Source organism: Vanessa tameamea, chromosome 27, assembly GCF_037043105.1.
Source record: "Vanessa tameamea isolate UH-Manoa-2023 chromosome 27, ilVanTame1 primary haplotype, whole genome shotgun sequence".
In the NCBI taxonomy this organism is placed as follows: Eukaryota; Metazoa; Arthropoda; class Insecta; order Lepidoptera; family Nymphalidae; genus Vanessa; species Vanessa tameamea.
Window position 1 is genome coordinate 4217368 of NC_087335.1, and position 22633 is coordinate 4240000.

Sequence of the window (22633 nt, forward strand, 5' to 3'; positions counted from 1 at the left end):
AGTGGTACAGAGCTTTGATGTTATGGAACGGATTGAAAAGACTTTTCAATGTCTTATAATTCGTGGCATAAAAATTATGACATCTTCGTTACAATTTTGATTGATTTCTACGAACTTTTCGTTGATTTATTTATTTATTAACAGACCATAAGCGGTGTACTTTGTTCGCCAAATTTTATACAGTCGTAACGTGAACTTTTCTGGAAGTCATATATTGTAATTTAAAACCCCTTTGACTTCGTTGTGGATAGTATATTAATCTTATTTCATAATAATAATTACTTTTATTTCCTCAAACTAGATTTTTAACATATGACTTTAATATCTATTAGCAAGATATTTATTACATTTTCTTCTAGAAATAAATATTTCTGTATAAAATATGTTGCTAACTAATTAGGAAACAACGACAAAGATGTTGAAACATCTTCAATAAATACTATAATAATTGACTCGGTTTTTAATGTCATCATACAGTGTTTTCCAATGGATATCTTGCAAATCTCGCCACTCAGTTAGTTGCGAGATTTGCATTTTTTATGTGTGCTCTAGATGAAGACAGAGATAATGTTCTTAAAGTCCTAGAATCGTAAAATTTAACTGACACACTTCCCCATCTATTTTATTCAATGCAAGTCTAATTCCGTTGTAAAGAACGTTGAAAGAGCATTTTCTGTCATAAGTCTATACTATTTTAAACATAACATATACAACTATGTATACCTAAGAATTTAGGTATGTGGTATTCTTACTGTACATAATAATTTAGTTATTACATGTGTCACCTTATTGAAATTTGAGATCACTCAATATTTAGGTCAAAGATGTATTGATATTGAAATAATTCACATAACGTTTGAATACAAATAGTGAGGGAATTAAGTAATCTGTGTTTGAACACACACTTGTCCTGTGTAGGCTAATCTCCTGAGATTGACCATGACCATAATCTACTGAATTTCCCACTGCTGGGCTAAGGCCTCCTTTCCCTCTGAGAAGAAGGTTTGGAGCATATTCCACCACGTATATTCAGTGGTGCCTGCGTGGGTTTGAACTCGAAATCATCGGTTAAGATGCACGCATTCTAACCACAGGGCCATATCGGCTGAGATTGACCGCTGGCTGAAATCGGTCAGGAATACATCATCATCATACCTATTGAAATGAGCCAGAACATCTGCCATCAATACGACTCACGAATATTCTTTTTGAATATTATTTCACGTACAAATTATACATCTTACTAGTCATATCATAGGGATAAGTTTAGACAAAATTAAATATATTTTTTTCGGTAATATTTCTACAAGGAGATATTATTTTAGATAGTTCATAAATATAGTCAGGCTGTTCTATCAATTGTATCTGCTGCAAACCATGCAACTAAAGCTTGTGTACAAAGCGCAGAATGCCGTAAACATTGACTCGACGAAATTATTAGATGCGGTTGTTACAGCAGAGTCGAACAGAAACTTAATTATAAAATATTGATTCTAGAACTTTATTCCTGTAAAGAGAAAAATAATTAACTTGACAAAGATTTAAATGAAAGATTTCTTACTTTCAAGTACTTGCAATAAAGATTGTTGACAGAACGAGAACTATATGCCTTTATAAGAAATCGGACTCTGAAGTTTACATTTATGTTACGTTTGTTATGAAAGCTTAGACTTTTAATACAAATTGTGTTTTTGGTATTTGTATGAAACGGTACAGTTTTATTATAAACTAGCTGTTACCCGCGGCTTTGCCCGCGTAAAATATGAATATGTTTACAAATTAACTTAAAATATTACGTTAATGTAAGACTTCTTTGTATACCACATTGGTGTGTATTTCAGCCCTTAGGGTAGAATATTTAGAAACGCTTAAATACGTATCAACTCATTTCTAATCAGCCACCCAAAAATAAAATTTCCTGCTTCTAACTTAAAAAATGACGGACTTCCAGACTAACCTGTATATAGAATGTTAACACAATTTCCCTCCTTAGGCGTAAAATATCCAGAGACGTCATTTTTAATCGGTAGCCCAAAAATAGAGTTTCCTGCGTCTAACTTTAAAAATGACTGACTTCCAGACTAACCTATATAAAAAATGACAACCCTTATTAAGCCCCTTATATGTTGAATATGCAGAAATGCTTAAAAACTTATCAAATCATTTTTAATCTCTATCCCAAAAATAAAATTTTTTTTTATTCTAACTTCAAAAATGACGGAATTCCAGACTAAACTGGATATAGAATGTTAACCAAATTTCCCTCCTTAGGCGTAATATATCCAGAAACGACATTTTTAATCGGTAGCTCGGATGACGAACCTCCAGACTAATCTATATATGAAATGTCAATCCCTAATAAACCCCTTAAAGGTAGAATATCTAGAAACCCTTAAATACGTATTTAATCATTTTTAATCAGTATCCCAAAAATAAATGTTTTTAACTTAAAAAATTACGGACTTCCATAAAACGTTCAACCCCCATTTCACCCCCTTAGGGGTTGAATTTCCAAAATTCCTTTCTTAGTGGGTGTCTACTCAATAAAATGATCCTACTCACCAAATTTCAAGACCCTAACTTTAATAGTTTACGCTCGGCGATGATGAATCAGTCAGTCAGGACTTCTTGTTTTATATAGAGGGTTATTGGTAATTCGACGTATTCCCGTTAGGAGGTGATAGGGGTGATTATTTGCGATAATTTTAACCCCTATATGCATAATGCAAAAGTGAATTTTTGAGTTATCACGTTTTTTAGATTTTTTCAAAATAAGTCAAAAATGCAACTTCAAATATTTATTTAAAAAAAAGTATCAATTAAAATCTATTTTTTTCTTCTCATTTAAAAAAACGAATAAACACTGGTTATTTGTCAATATTAAAACAATAATTATCGGTCCAAATTTAAAAATGCGAGACGGAAAAAGATATTGTATAATGCTTTTTGGCGGTAGGATAGCTATTGAGCAGGTAGTACCCACTTCGTTAGTCTAGTGGCATAATGCTGCAGATGTCGATGTCCTTGTTTCAAATCCCAGATCGGTCCGATACGTAAAAGTTTAAATGTTTTTCATGTTAAGTCTGAAAGTTGGTGTCATTCGCATATTGTAAGGGCTCATAATTTCACAAATTTTTCCTCAACACACATTTTTAATAATGAACAAAGACATTGTGAAAGTTATCAACATAAAAGTTGTATTTTTTAAACGTTTTTTTTTCTTTTTTTTTTTTGTGACATCTAGATTCTTATTAAAGGAACGTAAAGATATAGTAAAAGTTATTGTTTCGTAAAACTTCCCGAGACAAAGGGGACCAGTAAGTTGGCTTATGACATTTTTATTTTCCTAAGAACAATATTCTACATAGGATAAAACAAAACTTACAAAAGAATCTTTTGTCTGTCTCTCAACAAGTCTTAGGGAGAGAAATACTTTAGGTGGCATAAAAGGTATCGTTTTTTTTTTTATTTGTTAATTATTAGGCATTCTAAAGGAATACCTTGATGTTGAAAATACTTTAGTGGTTGAAAAAGAAATGCGAATTTAATTATATTTTTTTATTATTTTTGATAGAGAATTATTGAGATTGTGTTTCTGCTAATATTTTCACTGGAATATTTTCGTAACAGAGACACATTTTTTAATTAGCATATCGAAGTTACTAATTCTCAAGATCATTCAAAATTAAACCCGCATGCAAAAGAAAATCCGAGATAAAATACAAAATTATATTAAATTCAATATTCATTTAAACTTACGCACTTTTAACATAATATACATTTCGTATTAATATTAATTGGAATGAAAAGTGTCTTTTAAATGATTAAAATTTTTAGTCGTTCGTAGTTATTTTTTAGTAATAGTATGTTAGACAAGGAAACGACTTCGATGGTAACTGATAATCTTAATGCCTTGGTATTGGCTTGTAATTGGAATTTTCTACTACTTCTTGATTTGCCAATGCATAGGTGATCATGAATCAATTAATTCTGTGTTTAGTGGTCAGAACGCTTTGCATCTTAACCGATGGTTGCGGGTTCAAACTCAGGCAAGCACCACTGAATTTTCATGTGATTAATTTGTATTCATAATTCATCTCGGCGGTGAAAATATCGTGAGGAAAGCTGCATGTGTCTAATTTCAATGAAATTCTGCCACATGTGTATCCACCATCCACCATCAATCGGAGCAGCGTGGTGGAATATGCTCCAAACATTCTCCTCAAAGGGAGAGGTTTGGTCAGAATTGATGTAGTAGACTAAAAAAACAGTTTTGTTAACGTACTAATTCTAGGAAAATGCGTCCTCATAAGGGGATATTATAATTTTTGTACCACAACTAATTTCTATTTTGTATGGCTTAATATATATTTAAAAAAAAAACAATGTCGTTGATCTATTTCTTCGAATGATGTAACTGAAATTGTGCAGTTTAAATAGTCATTATTATATATTTTTTTCATGTTTCAAAAAATATATATTAATAAAATATTTAATTGTAATGATAGAAGTATACTAGCGACCCGACCCGGCTTCGCACCAGGTACATTGCTTCCACTAAATATACAGAATGTCTTTCTATACAATGTTAACAGCTTTTTCGTTATTAGACAATACAAACCGCTATGTCCCTGCGTTTACAATCTGTAATATCTTCGAAAATATTCATTGAAATGATGTACAAGCTGTAATGGCCATATTTAACTATATTAAATTCACAATGTGTTAATGGTACTTAATTGGATAAGGATTAATGCTGTATTGCTTAAAATTGCTTTGTAAATAAGCCATTATTTCTCGTAAAAAATGGTTATTATGGGTTATCCCTAAGAGATAGACGTATACTAAAGCGGACTTTTTGTAGACCTTTAGAGTACTGTAGTACATTATTTTGATCTATCTCGTAGGTTTTAGCCAGCTTTTGCAACGTAAATGCAAAAAATACGACACCACATTAGAAATCCCTAAAATTGTAAGTATTTCTATACTATATTATGCATGTATTATACATATAAACCTTTCTATTTAATGACTCTATCTATTAAAAAAAACCAAACCATCAAAATCCATTGAGCAGTTTTAAAGATTTAAGCATACAAACGGACAGACAGACAGAGGGAAGTGACTTTGTTTTACATTATGTAGTGATTTTTCTTTACCACGAATGCATTACAAACACGAATCAAACTTATCTTACCAAGATTGGAACCTGTGATCTTCTGTTTTAATGTTTACGGAACATGTTTCCAGGTCGACTAACCTTATAATGAACGCCAGACAGCGTACAATTTAATCGTTATTGATCGTGTCCGCAACAATATTAATTATTTAAAACAGATTTTCGACAAAATGCGAATTTGTTGTGCACATCACTAACACCGTTATATAAATGGATTGTGTTATCTAGAACGTCACTATTAATGACGTAGCAGATAAATGATTCTGACGCAGTGGGTTGTTCGATAAACATTCGAATTTAGAATTTAAAATTACAAATTTCCTTAATCTCCGAATGCAGAGATATTTTGTTTTTTTTTCGAATAAACGTCATTCGAATTTTGTTTTTTTTTCAGAATGTCTTTTAGGTTGTACAAGGAAATTATATATTTCACAACGAGCAATTATGATTATTATTAATTCGGCTTAAAGTACTTGTAATGTTCACATGTAAGGTCGATTTAACAATTAGATAAAATAAATATTATATTTAAATATCAGCTCGCGGTACACACACCGTCTACACCGCGCATCCATCTTTATATATATCCTCTTTTCCCGCGCTTTCGCGGTGTGTGTCACTCGAGATGACAGATACATAAATACACAGATAATATATATTTATATAAACTATAAATTTAATACTAATGAATATGTTATTATAGATCTGTGTACATTATAGTACTCATTAGGTTGGAAGGTTTTTGTGCAAGCTCCTCTGGTTAGGTGTTATTTCCATTCATTGAACTCATCGTTTATTCTACTGATGCAGCAAAACTTAGTATTGTTGCGTTTCGCTTTAAAAGGCGAGTGACTCTGTGCATTACAGGCAGGACATAAATTCTCAGTTCCAATTATTTTTTTGTATTAAAACAATTGCTTGGCTCATGTAATCCACGAGCCCAGATGGCCCAGTGGTTAGAACGCGTGCATCTTAACCGATGATTTCGGGTTCAAACCCAGGCAGGCACCACTAAATTTTCATGTGCTTAATTTGTGTTTATAATTCATCTCGTGCTCGGCGGTGAAGGAAAACATCGTGAGGAAATCTGCATGTGTCTAATTTCATCGAAATTCTGCCACATGTGTATTCCACCAACCCGCATTGGAGCAGCGTGGTGGAATATGCTCCATACCTTCTCCTCAACGGGAGAGGAGGCCTTAGCCCAGCAGTGGGAAATTTACAGGCTGATTATGTTTTTTATGTATGTAATCCACAGCCGTGAGAAATATACAGACTGGATCTGCCATTTATCGTACTAGAGACGAGGCTCGTACTGATACCGGACCAGCTCTATCAACACTCCTTTTACATACTTTGTATTCATTTAGTTATTGAAAAATATAATGATATATATTATAAATGAGGAGTTATTATGATCTTGATGATTATGATCTATGAGTTATATGAATTAGATAACAAATAAAATCAAATGCACTTCTTACAGTGAAGTGTTTTTGAACCATTAATGTTATCGGATAGCTAGCTCTATCGAGAAAAAATGCTAAGAAACTCGGGTAGTTGCTTTTTTAAAAAGATTATAAATTAAATTTACAATGTGATCAGTATTCATGATTTTTTTTCTTAATCAGTTCTTAATCACGTTGGTATTAAATCCAAGCGTCTTTATCCAAAAAATACTTCTATGTATAACATAACATAATCAGCCTGTAAATTTCCCACTGCTAGGCTAAGGCCTCCTCTCCCGTTGAGGAGAAGGTATGGAGCATATTCCACCATGCTGTTCCAATGCGGGTTGGTGTAATACACATGTGGCAGAATTTCGTTGAAATTAGACACACGCAGGTTTCCTCACGATGTTTTCCTTCACCGCCGAGCACGAGATGAATTATAAACACAAATTAAGCACATGAAAATTCAGTGGTGCCTGCCTGGGTTTGAACCCGAAATCATCGGTTAAGATGCACGCGTTCTAACCACTGGGCCAACTCAGCTCACTTCTATGTATAGACTAAAGTAAGCCAAACACAACCGACCAAACTTTCGCACATTAAAAATAATAATCCCATGATATGTTCGCCAGTAAATCAAAAGTCGTAATATCGACATAATAAAACAAAGTCGTAACATGGTAAAATATGTTCGTACCCTCCAAATAAAGGCCATTAAGAAGGGAAGTAGGTTCGATTTCCTTTATTGCCACCCATAAAGGTGTTAAGCTAGTGATTGTAATAATAAACGGGGCGTTAACGTAACATACTATAGATTAAGGTAATAATTTTTTATATGTTATCGTGCAAAATTGATATTCGTTAAATTTTGAAATGACTAGTTTATTTTATTTTTATCGTATATCATATAATGTATTTCATATGACATAGAGCTTGAATAATAATTGTATAAATAAAAAAAAATATTTAAAAACTTTTAATAAATTCCATCTTTTATGGAAATATGATCAGTCTTTTCTGTCTTCTTTTTCAGTTAAATAAAAATATACAGCTCGATTTATTTATATCTAAATTTGAATTCTAATATAAAACTTTTATTTATTATTATGAGCACACTGAACAGCTGTTTATATCATTTTGCGTTCGTCCTTTGTTGAACATAAATGGCTGTCGTCCATATATTTTTGTCATTTCAATGAACAAATGCGTCAGTAGTAATACTATTGAATATATTTGAGATACAATACAAAAAATATTGTATTGTATCTTATAAGGTAGTTGTAAACAAATAAATAAATAATAGGCAACATCACATACATTACTCTGATCCCATTGTAAGTAGCTAAAGCACTTGTGTTATGGAAAATCAGAAGTAATGACGGTACCACAAACACCCAAGACAACATAGAAAACTAACGGACTTTTTCTACATCCACTCGGCCGGGAATCGAGCCCAGGAACTCGGAGTGGCGTACCCATGAAAACCGGTGTACACACTACTCGACCACGGAGGTCGTCAAAGTTGTAGAAGCTAGTTGGTAAATAGGTATCGTTCTAGGCGAACGAGTCAATGTGCCACTAGATGGTAAGTGGTCACCACCGCTCATAGACAAGAATCACAATGGCTCTGTAAAAAATATTAATCATTCCTTACATCGCCAATCGCTTACCTTGGGAATCAAGATATCACGTCCCCTTTGTCTGTAGTTACACTGGCTGACTCACCCTTCAAACCGGAACTCAACAATACTTAGTACTGCTGTTTGGCAGTAGGGTAACTGATGAGTGGGTGGTACCTACCCATACGAGCTTACACAAAGCCCTACGACCAAGTAAAACATGGAATTATTTTAAAGTCATTGGTCTAGAAAGGCTATAAATATTTTTACATATATACAGTAAGAGGTAATTGGAAGCAATATGCAATTACTTTAGTAATTTCACATTACATAATACAGTCGTGACGTTTTAATACCCGAAGTCTATTTGTTTAAATCCCGAGACACCTAGTTACATCGTTTTATCAGACCCTACTCAAAGTAGCATCTGTCAGAAAGATTAATACGTTATACGATAACTGTGTTACCGTTTAAATAACACTTTACATTATTTCAAATAGAATTAAACTGTACGAAAATCTTCTTTCTCTTTCTAACTATTCTCTCTTTTTCGCCCTCAATTTTTTAAGCATATTAAAATTACAATGGTTCAAGAATTGTTACAAGACAACGCTATCGAAGCTGCACGTGATCTTGTTCATACGCATACGTGTTCTCGTGATAGAAGAATTAGCTCGTCCATTTTAAAAACAGAAATACTCCATGTAATACTAAATTGTAGCATTGTTAGTAAGTTAGTTTATTTATAAATAAAGTTTACTTGGTGGAAGGGTTATGTGGCAACTCGCCTGGGGCACGCCATACCACCCACTCATCAAATATTCGACCGCAAAACAGCAGTACTTAGTATTGTCGTGTTAGAGGGAGGAATATAACATATAACTTCCCAAGGTTGGTGGCACATCGGCAATGTTAGGGATGTTATATATTTCTAACTATGATTAAGTGGACGTTTGCCTAAGGTTGTCTGATTGTGTTCTACAGGATATGCTTCGTAGAGTGTGCTCAGGAATTATTTAATTTAGTTCGTAACGATTTGCTTCCACGTTTCTGATACGCACCGCTAGGGTCTGGAATACCTTCCCTTCCTTACTCCCCACCGCCTACAACATGGATACTTTCAAGTCTAGAGTGAATAGGCATATTCTAGGCAAGCGCACTCCACCATAGGCTGTATAACTTTCCATCAAGTGGGATAACAGTCAAACGCTAGATTATATATTGTAAAAATACCAATTATAAAAAAAGTCTATCAATTCTTTTAAAACTTGTGAAGTGTACCCAGCTGTAAATTGTTATTCAAGTAATCTATCAATTATAGTTGGCATAATCACATTTTTTTTATAAATATCTTTGTTAATGATAATGATATTTAATGTTTTATTCATTTTATTAACAAGATGTGTTTTATATATGATGACCCTTATCGTGTTTATTCACAACAAATACGAAGTATTGCTTCGATAGAGAGTGTATTGATAAGCTAATATTCATCTACTAGTGGCATAAATAATAATAGTTCATAAAATAGAAACACTATTAACAAACGTAATGACAAAAAATAACAATAATCAAGTTGCTGGAGCCGATATGGCCCAGTTAGAACGCGTACATCTTAACCGATGATTTCGGGTTCAAGCCCAGGCAAGCACCACTGAATTTTCATGTGCTTAATTTGTGTTTATAATTCATCTCGTGCTCGGCGGTGAGGAAACCTGCATGTGTCTAATTTCAACGAAATTCTGCCACATGTGTATTCCACCAACCCGCATTGGAGCAGCTTGGTGTAATATGCTCCAAACCTTCTACTCAAAGGGAGAGGAGGCCTTAGCCCAGCAGTGGGAAAATTGCAGGCTGTTAATGTAATGTAAATCAAGTTGTAAATAAATACTCTATAAATAATTCTAGTCTTGTTTTGAGAACTGAAAAGTCGAGACTGTGACAATCTTAAGAATCAATTAGTATTTCCTGTGCATTCGGCGCGGGGAATACTAATTAAATTCAAGTATCAATTATTTTGAAAATAGAATGCTATAGTTCTTTGAAAATGGTTCCATGTTTGTAATGTTTTTTCAATAGAATTTCTCTTTTGTACTTACACTAGCTTTCAAAACTCTTATTTACGTCAGCTATTGTATTATAGGAAGGCGAGTCAGCCCGACCCTATTCCAGTAATCAAATGAATAAGCTGTATATAAAAACAGAATGATTGGAGGCTTACAAAATCTATATAGATTTTCAGTTGCAAGTAATATTTGAGGAGTCCAGATCGATCAGACAAGTCAGCGAAATTGAGAACCTCTGGATTATTCATGGTAATCAAAGAAGTTGATATTTTTTGATGTTTCAGAGACCAAAGAAATTCAGCTACGCATGTCCTCCATCTGGATAAGCACCACGGTGATATAACCTGTCTCTGTAAAAGAGCTACTTAATAGACCAGCAATTTGATATTTCGGGGTTTTTTTTGGGATATTGACAATCATTACCAAATTAAAGCTGTTTAGAAGCTCATTGTGATTTCGAAAGGACCCCATTTAAACCTCATAGCTTGTGAGGTAAAAATGTTATGTGTTTTACGGGCAGTAAATGTACAAAAAATAAATGCGTTCATGTAATAAATGCGTTCATGTTCCTTAGATGAAGGCGCTTTAATTTAAATTTATATAAGAATATAATTTCTTAAAGCGGCTTTAAAGTTAGTTATCGCCTAACGATCTTACTTAAAAATGTTATGTAGCGCGTGAAGTTAGACTATGATTTCTCTCTTTGAATAATTTTCATGCAGTTTTCATCAAATGAGTGATTCACGAGGAAGGATTAAGTGTATAAATCGATAAGATTTCGCTGTTGGCTGAAATATACCGATGATCGATAGATTTAATTAATGTTTACGTATATATTATACTTCATTACATAGTATAAAACAAAAGTCGCTTACCGCTGTCTGTCCGTATGTATGCTTAGATCTTCAAAAGTACACAACGGATTTTAATGCGTATTCTTTTAATAGATAGATTGATTCAATTCGAAGGTGTATGTGTATAATACATGCACAATATAGTAGAGAAACACTGATAATTTTAGAGGTTTCCAAAGTGATATCATAAATAAGCACATTTTTTGCGCTTACATTGCAAATTCTGTTTCAACCCTACGAGATAAATCAAAATAATGTACTACAGTATTGTACGCCTTAAAGAGGTCTTAAAAAAAATCGCAAGGTCGCAATGGTATATGTCTATATCTTAAGGATAGACCACAATAACCATTTTTTATCCTTTACTTTTTACGAGTCTTCATAGTATTGTTCATCAAGATTGGAGCATGGTGAAATGAACTGTAAGCCTTTTCCTCAAGAGGAGAGGCAATTTTGATGTGATATAGATAGTCGGACGAGCAAATAGGTCTGATGGTAAGTGGTCACCACCACTCATAGACAATGGCACTCTAAAAAATATTAACCACTCTTTACATCGTCAACGTATCACTGACCTTGGGAACTAAGATGTTATGTTCCTTGTTCCTATAGTTACACTGGCTCATCCTTCAAACCGGAACACAATAAATAGTATTAGTGCTTATTACTGTTTAGCGGTAGAATGTCTGATTAGTGGGTGGTACTTACCTAGACAGGCTTGCACAAAATCCTATCCCCAAGTGTAGTTCTTCGGTGTTCCTTGTATTGTTTCTATGTTCCTATGTTTCGTCTTTGGTAGTATACAAAGTATGTGGACCCTTCGAAAGCCACCGTATTAATTCATTCGAATCACACGTGTATATTTTAGTCTTTGGTCGCATTTACCCGTATTCTTTCCCACGAAATCCCCGAAAACTATAAAACAAATCCAACGTAAATTCGAAATAGGGTTAAAATAAATAAATATTAAACACGATCTCATGAATATTTTTGCGCACCCTGTACTGGCGTTACGAAGAAAAAATACAATAGAATACTGAAAACAGTGATATTATGTGACGAATGGGAGCTATGTTAATAATTCATATTGTATTAGGAAACACGGGGAGATGTTACATGTCACGAAATATGATGTAATGTCAAGAGAAAGCCATCTCGGCTCAGTGGTTAGAACACTTGAATCTTATCCGAAGGTCGTTGATTCAAACCTGGAGAAGTACCATGTGTTTTCATGTGCTTGATTTGTGTTTTTTCTTATATAATAAGTAGGCGGACCGGCAAATGGGCTACCTGTTGTTAAGTGGTCACCACCGCCCATAGACATTATATAGCGCTGTGAGGAATTTAGGAAATCCTTACTTCGCCAATGCACCAACCTTGGGAACTACGATGTTATGTCCCATGTACCTGATGTTTATAATTTAACCCGTGCTCGGTGATGGAAGACATCGTGAGGTAACCTACACGTGTTGGATGAAATTCTGCAACATATTTATCCAGTCTACATTGAAACCGCGAGGCGTGATAACCTCTAAAACCCTTCTTCGATATAAACAGAGCTCTCTACCCAGCAGTGTGTCACTTACTTGCCGGATTTTTAAACCGATAACTTTTGAAAGCGTATGAACAACTCGACCTTGAAATTTGACGTCATTGTTCAATATTTATTATAGTTCATTATAATAGTTTAATTTTTGTTTTAAGAGGCACATTGCTAGTCGTACAGCGCACTCTACGTCATCATCCCCTTCATGTATCTGAGATCACGTTTAGTATTCAATCCTATTTGGACAAGCTATCCCTTACACATATCAATGACATCACATAATATCAATACATCCTTATGTATTTTAGTAACATAGGGAATGTATCCAGATGTCCGATCGGAATTTAGAAATAGAATATTCTAGAATTTAGAATATTCTAATTATTGGAGTGTTTTACCATGTATTGTTTACACTCTTTCATCCTCCATACAATCTTTCGTCTACAATTTCACCCTCTTAAGAGGTGAGTTTTCAAAGCCACTCGAATGTATTTTACTCATGAATACAAAACGAAAATGTTCATATTTCAAACATTGAAAATGGCGAACTACAAAATAAATTTTCATCCCCCTTAGATTCAATTTAATCCTCTTAGATGACGATTTTTTTTTAAACTCATAATCGTAAGCCTAAATGCCTATTTATACATTTTATTATAATATTTTATTAACTATCAAAAATGAACTTCCGAACAAACTTTCATTAAAATTTTCACGCTTTTATGATAGTTTCATTCCCATTTATCGTCCTTAGAAGATTAATTTAAAAAAAAAAATCTTAATGGTAACCTACGTTTCACAAGGAATTCTTGTAGAAAATTTCATCCCACCAATTATGCTGTTCGTCGTATGTCAAACAGTATTTATATATATTTATTTTATTAATTAGATAATAACTTATGTATAATCTACGATCTGCATATATATATGATATACATTCAAAACTCCACCATTTATTGACCAGAAAATATTGTACTATATACTATATTCGACCACCAAAAATCAATCCTTAGTACTATTGTATTCCGGTTTGAAGGACGAGTAAGCCAGTGGAACTACAGACACAAGAGACATAATATCTCATATCCCAAGAATCGTGATGTAATGAATGGTTAAAATTTCTTACGGCGCCAAATCAACTGTCAGTGATCACATACCATCAGATAGCCCGTTGGCGCCATATTAAAAATATTAAATAAATATTAATAAAAAATTAAAAACATATTAAAAAAAAAAATACTCATTTATATTGGTTTAAATAGAAATACGAAACAGCTAATTAGCCAATAGGTCGTTTCTTCGAAGTACGAGTAATTACTTTTAAACGTTTTACTGTATTTTCGTGGTGTACGATGTAAATAAATACGCACATAAAATATATATAGTTTATTTAATTATGCCTTGTTGTTCTAGTGGAATGATTAAAGGCCAAAAATCCTGAGCTTACCCAAGATCAGGCCAATAAAAAGTAATTGGGTTTTCCGTAATTCTCAGTAACAGTCCAGAGTCTAGTTGTTGGAATTGTATACGTAAAGCTGTTGGTTCTGTGCCTGAACTCTTTCCGTTCCTGCCGGATTTGCTGCATTATGAGAAGGCACATTTGTTTGAACACAGACTTGTGCACTATAATATGTCTTGGGCAGTTGATTGGTCTCCCAAAAGATCAACAGTCAAACCGAGATCGGTCAGGACAACATCATCAAAATCAAAATATACAGGGTTATTGGTAATTCGACGCATTCACGTTAGGAGGTAATAGGGGTGACTATTTGCGATAATTTTAACCCCCATATGCATGATGCAAAAGTTAACCATTTTTGAGTTATCACGTTTTTTAGATTTTTTCAAAATAAGGTAAATTTGCAACTTAAAAAAATTATTAAAAAAAAGTATCAATTAAAATCTATTTTTTTCTTTTGATTTGCAAAAACGATTAAACACTGGTTATTTGTCAATATTAAAATAGTAATTATCCGTCCAAATTTAAAAATGCGAGACGGAAAAAGACATTCCTTCAATGTTTTTTTGATTTTTTTTCCACATAAATGCCTAAAAAACTAAAAAAATCGTTATGTAACTTGTCCTGCAGATTATTTTAAAAACATAACCGTTTTCTTAGCTCCTAACGGGAATACGTCGAATTACCAATAACCCTGTATATCATTCAAGTAGGCTTCCACAATCAATTTTGAATAGACATTTTACAAAACTATATTAACTAAAACTACCACCGATTCGGAATGTAGATTCTACCGAGAGGAACCGACAAGAAACTCGGTTACTCCTTTCCAACATTTAAAATACAAACCTGGAAGTCAACGAGTATTAGTTCCACGTTTTTTTATCATCTATATAATCTTGTACTGGATAGTATGTTTTTTTTTATTAATGTATTTTTTTAAAATGATTTGAATTTAGAGTATGAATCAATATCGTCATCAATTATATGTACCTAAGTGGTAACAACCTAAAACTCATAATATATACATACATTACATAAATAATTCTCCCCCTTAACCATTAATGGCGTATCCCTCATTTAATTTCCATTATACAATAATATTCATCAATAGCGGTCCTTTATAGCTCTAATTAATAACCAGATCCATTTCCGGTCTTAATTAAGCATTAGTTGATACGACTCGTATGAAAAGTACAATGAGCAACAAAAAATAAATTAAAATAAATTTTCATCGTATTTAAATTTTCGTGACTAATGTCCCTCCTTTAGAAAATTGCGTCCACCCTTCATTATGGCTCGTAAGTTTAAGCCGTTAAGAGCTATAAGTATTTCCACCTTAACGTACTTTTTATACATCTGATAATGCATTCTATTAACAAGGTTACAAAGTTCAAATTTCCCTGTGCGTTACTAAGCACAATCAAGTCATTTGCGGTTGCCTGATAAGTAGGTAAGTAGTCAGCTCGAATCGAAGTTGAACACTGAGTTTAATTGTATTCCTAATTACAAAACCTAGGTTGGTAACGGAGCTGTTTTATTTCCTAGAGGAAATAAAACTAGACAGATTATGCAAGCACGTTTGCTATTTCTGTTAAATGGTTTAAATTAGATGTTTCTTGAGTGTAATTAATAATAAAAACGTCTGCAACTCAATTAACGCGTAGGTATTTAATCTATACTTAGTGGTACCCGTCTGGGTAGGTACCACCCACTCATCAGATATTCTACCAAAAAGCAGTACTCAGTATTGTTGTGTTCCGGTTTGAAGGGTGAGTGAGCCAGTGTAACTCTGCAGGCACAAGGGACGTAAAATCTAGTTCCCGAGGTTGGTGGCGCATTGATGATGTAAGGAATGGTTAATATTTCTTACAGCGCCAGTGTTTATGGGCGGTGGTGACCACTTACCATCAGGTGGCCCATTTGCTCGTCCGCCTACGGATACCATAAAAAAAGCTTTTGAATAAGCGGGAGAAGTCGTAAATGTCCCACTGTTGGGTAGTGGCTTCTACCACCACGCTGCTCCCATACAAGTAAAATGGTTACACGTTGTTATAATTTTCTCACAATTTTTTAACAATCCAGTCGCATCCAATCCAGTGCTGGATTGAACCAACGTACTTTGATTATGATACCGGTATTCTATACCAATATAGATATTTTAGCAATATAACGTCAAAACTAGTCTCGATTGAATCTAAGTCTGTCACTATTTTAATAACATATTTGACGCCCTTAAGGGCAGTATATATTTATATAATTATATTTAGATTGTAATGGTAAGTAAGCAAATTGCAGGCTTAGGAATGGTCCCTAAAATTATGGTAATCACTTACCATCATCGGTTTTTCAAGAATAAATTGAATAATATACAAACAAATTTAATATAATATAATATACAAATATAATATACAAACAAATAACAAATTTAGTATTATGTGTTAGAAAAATATTGTTAAAACGACGAAGACGATTCAAAAAGTAATTTAATTGTAATTAACCAGCAGTTCATTCAAGAATACTCTAATACGTCGCCAGAAGTGACGAAGAAGAAAAATAAGTAGTACAGATTCAATATAAAGGAAGTTTTTTTTTTTTTTAACAAAATGTCAATCGATTGTAAGTATAAACAGAAACGAGGAAACAGAAACAAGAAGAAAACAAAACTGAAAATCGCTTATTTACTCTCCCGGTGACGTATTCGGATAAACGATATTATAACGATAATCTTACGATATTTAAAATTATCAAAGAAAAAAAATATTTTTACAAAATATATATTTAACTTCAATTGTTAGTGATCAGATCTTGCAAAAGAATTGTATACCAGAATTTACCAACTGGTTGGAATTTATCACTTCGGTGGCATTTCATAATACGGTACCATGGAGATGGTCTCATAATGGATTTGGCAGATGGCATTAGGGACAGCAGCAGTAGGAACATTTCTAGATAGGATTTAAATTTAACTGGACATTACTCTACTGAGTTTCTATTCGGTACTTTCGGTAGAATCTACTATATTTTATAATTCAACATTTTAACTTGATGAATTAAAAGCTTTCTATGAGCCTATTTCAATAAAGAATATTTTATATACGGTCTCTTTTCTCCGTTTAAGTACATTCCTTATAAAAATCCTAATATAAAAAAAATACTATTTGAATTAAAAGTTCAATAGGCGTTATATAATGTCATACTCAAATCAAACTTAAACTTAATTAATTTTATACGCATTTAAAGCAGAGTATATTAGTCAAAACTATGGATCACGGTTATAGTGATTTCATTCAAGCAACATATGACAAAAAAATTATTATTTATCTTAATCATTATTAAGATACAATTAAAAAACATAATAATTTACTTAAAATAATAATAATAATTAATAATTATATGACAGAGTACGTAAAATACCCGCTAAATAATAATTGGATATTCTAATTATTTGTTACAGTCGTGATATTAATAAGTAATCATAATATTAAGTGAATTATTTCCAATTTTTTATTTCCATTTAATATAATTGTTGTTATACTGCATTAGTTTGATATTGTCGTTCGGCTGATTGTAGTCGTGGCGGATAATCTGGTGTGGGACTAACCAACTGCCGCCGGACATATTATGGTGCGAAATCACAGTTCTCATACACTCTCCATTCCGTTCGGCAAGAGCTCAGGCGCAGGATCAACGGCTTTACGTACTTACTAAGGTACAGCACTGTACACACTTACAACTTCCTGTTTTCAGTCTTACTGAGAAATTTTCCACTGAAAAACGCTAGAGATTTTTATAATTCTGACCTGGGTTTCGAATTCAGAACCTCGGGATCTGTATGAATCAAGCTTCTAGACCGACGAAGCTGTTACAATTTTATTATAGTTAGTCCTGAATAATATTATAATGGCAGAAGTGACGTTCGTATATTACTCATTCACGTCTTAACTACTCAACCAAATATCATGAAATTATTTGTTATTAGACGTACAAAATTGATAAGGTAGAAGTTATAAGTTATAAGGTACTTGACAACTCACACATGAGAGTGAAGCTGTAAAAGGTAACATCCCACCATCCTGTAAATATCCCACTGCTAAGCTAAAGTCTCATCTCCTTTTTAAGGAGATGGCTTGGAGCTTATTCCATGTGGCAATATTCATTGAAATTAGACACAGGCAATTTTTCTGACAATGTTTTTCTTTACAGCCGAACAACAAAAATTAAGCACATGAAAATTCAGTGATGCTTGCCATGGTTCGAACCCGTAATCATTGTTTAAAATGCACGCGAAATTATAAATTAATATATTATCATTATTTTATCGTTCGTCGAAATAACCCCCCTTAAGGTGAATAAGAATGTTTGCGGGAGCAAATGGGGTAAAAGCAAACGAGTTCCCGAAGGCTGTTGAAAAGTAAAGAAATCTAAGAAATAGTAATACGCTAGCCATCCACAGCCAAGCTTCCATCGAGCGATAAGAGGGAATACGAATTATACGTTTTTCTCTCTCTAGCTCAAATTTGATATATTTTTTAAGTGTGATTAACAATAGTAGTAAGGTCTATTTTATTGATTGTAATGCTGTCCTTTCATATCAAGTGTAATAAACTACAGTAGAACGCCGATTATCCGAATTAATTGGGGCCGTGGTCGATTCGGATAATCGAACTAACTGCCACACATACAATAAACTTTATTAAGTTTTACAAACACAATTCTACAACCATAACGATTGAAATACATCTGAACTTAAGCGATTTCCTACTTATTACAACAAAACTAAACAAAAATTCTTTGTTTTTAATTTTTTATGTTACGCTTAGGACCGATTCGAATAAATGGCGGTTAATCGGCGTTCGGATAATCGATGTTCTACTATAATTTAACTAGAAAAGGTATACATTTCTAAGGATGTACGCGAAAATACTGATACAAACCAAACCAGCTACGGTTGTAAGTGATGAATACTTTAATGTTAATACTTAAACAACTAGATATTCAGACTTGCAATATATTTATGATTCAGATGACTTCTTTGTCTTTATAAAATGTAAATATATTATATTTGTATAGTATTATTAAATAATAATAATCGGAAAAACAGTACATAGTATCCATAACAATTGCGATGTAATCCACTATTACACATACCGAATTCAACAGATTAAATTGACCTTATTTGATATCATACGAAATATTTACAATGTATTGTATTTCATTTAATAATAATCTTGTATTTAATATAATTATGAACTTTAGAGAGAGAAAAAGTTACTACTTTTTCTTTTCAGTAAAGTCCAAATAAAATAATACTTAATTAATATAGCATGATATCGCGCTATATGACACTAGTTTATAATGCACAACGAGCTTTAACACACGTGTGGAGTTTTAACGCTGGATAAAGTGTGTTAGAGAAACATAATAAAGTTTTTTTTTTTACTTGTATTTCTTGTTCGTTCAGAATGTGAGTCTAGACTTTGAGATTGAAAAGTTAAATATGGAATGTTTTCGGTGAAATAAAATTCATTACACATACTTTATTTGAGATTTATACTCATGTTTCTGGAACGTTCTCTTACGCGGCTTATATTAGAGTGAACGGATAGAAATCACACGTCACAAAGCGTTATGCTCCTACCTTTTCGTCTCTGAAGGAAAGAGAGGGTGTATTTTGTTTGCTTTTAAATAATATTATTTAAACTTATTTATTGTTTTAATTTACTCGGGGTTTTTAATATCAATTTTGTAATTGTCGTTTAGAAATTTATTTTTAATCGTTGTTGATTTATATTAATCTCTGTTATTTAATACATAAATTTATTTAGTGAAAGCAACTTCGTTCTAACCGAATGTCCCACGACAGATTTCATATTTACATACATATTTTAGGGTTCTACTCTGTTCTCTACTTCAAAGTCAGAAAACTAAAAACTTTATTCAATATAAGAGCGTCACTTCCTCATTGGTACTCAAAATTCTACCACCGGTTCGGAAATAAAGATTACTCAGCGTGATATTTTATGTCATATTTAACAATTATAGCATTCATATAATAATAAACATAATATTTCCGCTCCTAACCCGGTTTTATCATCTCATTGTAAAAATGTGCATACAATTAAAAGTCTGTAAATCACTAATCACATCAAATAAAACATTTCAAAGGGTATTAAAAAGATAAGTTTTTTGGTAAAGTATGAACGGCACATTTTCTTAATTATTTATATTTATTGTAATTTTATTGTTTATATTTTTTCGCAATTTTCGTAATTGACAAACATAACAATTATTCTCTTTTTATTTTCTATCGTTTATGAAACCCTTTCCAATCGGTAACGCTGATCGGTTTCTGTCAAATTAATTGTGTTAATCTGTCAGTGGAGTTGAAAAGTCATCGAAAATCAGCTTTGAACTTTTTTCATTGTTTGCTTCCGGGATTTCGGCATAATCTGAGTGACCTTCCTTTTTGTGTCGATACACTGTTTTGAATTATTACTGTAATATTATTTTTATTTTATTTTTATATGACTATTGATTTATAACCGTTTATATATTGTATTACAGGTCTGTAAGCCGTGTGTCAAGCCGTCAACCCAGTGTGGTGCTAGCTTTGTTAAGATACTTGAAGGGCTTTAGGGCAGCAATGCTTACTATTGTTGTGTTCCGGTTTGTGATTGAGCCAGTGTAACTTCAGGCACAAGGGAAATATCATCTTAGTTCCCGAGGTTGGTGGCGCGTTGGCTAAGTAAGCGATGGTTTATATTTCTAACAGCGTCATTGTCTATGGGCGGTGGTGACCACTGAACATCAGGTGGCCCATTTGCCTCTCCACGTAACTATGTTTATAAAAAAAAAGCTAACAAAATTACACACAAAATATTTCTGTAGTAAAAACTAGGCGCATAATATTTCAATCCATTTAATCTAGGCTCAATCTATTCTATAGCTAACAAAGCTATTAAAAAATTCAAACGTTTCAAATTATTCACTTAAATGTCTTTTGAAACTAATTAAAAAGTGAATCGTAAGAAGTAGATCATTAAAATACATCTCACTAACTAACAAGTCGCATTAATTTCTAACTTTTTGTCGCGAGCAAATTCAAATGATTTAGTAAAACTATGGAGACCCGATTTGAACTTTCCGTTGTGAAACTTTATGTTTTTTAACTTAATGTCGGCTATTTATGACGTAATTTTAAGCGTCAATAGCGCAATAGTTAACGGGCCGTCTTGCGATGTAAAGAGTCGCAGGATCGATCCGGACCCTTTGGGCTATCGTCGTCCCCACGTCTCAAGTCGTAACCAAACACAAGTGATAAGCTTAAAAGCAGGGGCAAATATGAAAATTAGTAATTCCTTAATTTATTTAGGGTATTGCTATTATTCTTCGTAATATATTATTTTATTATATTTATTGCTTTTAACCAATTTCAAATCAAAAATGAAAGTGGTTTAATTTTTCCTGTTTAAAAACCGATTTTGATTTTTTACGTTCAATATAGTTTTATTAATCCCGAACTATGTAATTTATTATGATTAGGTTTTTTATTATAAAGCGTAAATTGAAATAAATTTCTTAAGGCGATTTACATTTTTTGATTCGTAATTTTTTTCAATTTAATATAGATTAAAAAAATTTTTTTTTCTTTTTGTTAAAGGTAGGTAGGCTGAGAGAGAAATAGGCTACAAGCTTATGTGTTCGCGTACTGGTCCGCACGTAGATTTTCAACACGCCGATCTTAGGAACTAAAATGTCCTATGTGCCTGTAATTACGCTGACTCATTCACCCTTTAAGCCGGAACGCGAAAATACAAATATATGCGAATATATAATGAGTGGGTGCTACCTACCCAGAGATTGGTTTGCACAAAGTCTTACCCCCCATCTATCTATTTCCATCACGCCACATATTGTTTTACGTTGGTATTAATTTTATAGGTATGTTTTAATTAATTTTTAATTACAAAACAACAAATATTGCAACCAAATTAAAGCTAATTAGTGCGTTTGAAATCCTATTTAATCATATCCTATTTAATCATTCATTAATTATAGCTTTTTAATAATTATATATTATATATACGACGAAATTATTTATTTTGTGCCAATTAACAACAGAATACAAATATTTATAATGTAGTAGAAATTTGTGAAGCAAATTGTCATATATGTTTCAGAGCAATGAACTAACTCAATTAATATATATATGTATATATATATATATATATGGGACAAGTATATAAAATTTAATACAATATTATTAACTAGCGACCTGCCCGGCTTCGCACGGGTACAGTGTGGGTTATCCCTAAGAGATAGATATATACAATTTAGGATTCAGCCCATTTTTGTCAACCCCTAATTTTTCCCTTTAGGCGTAAAATATCAAGAAACGCTTAAATACGTATCTACTAATTTTTGATCAGTATCCCAAAAATAAAGTTTCATGTTTC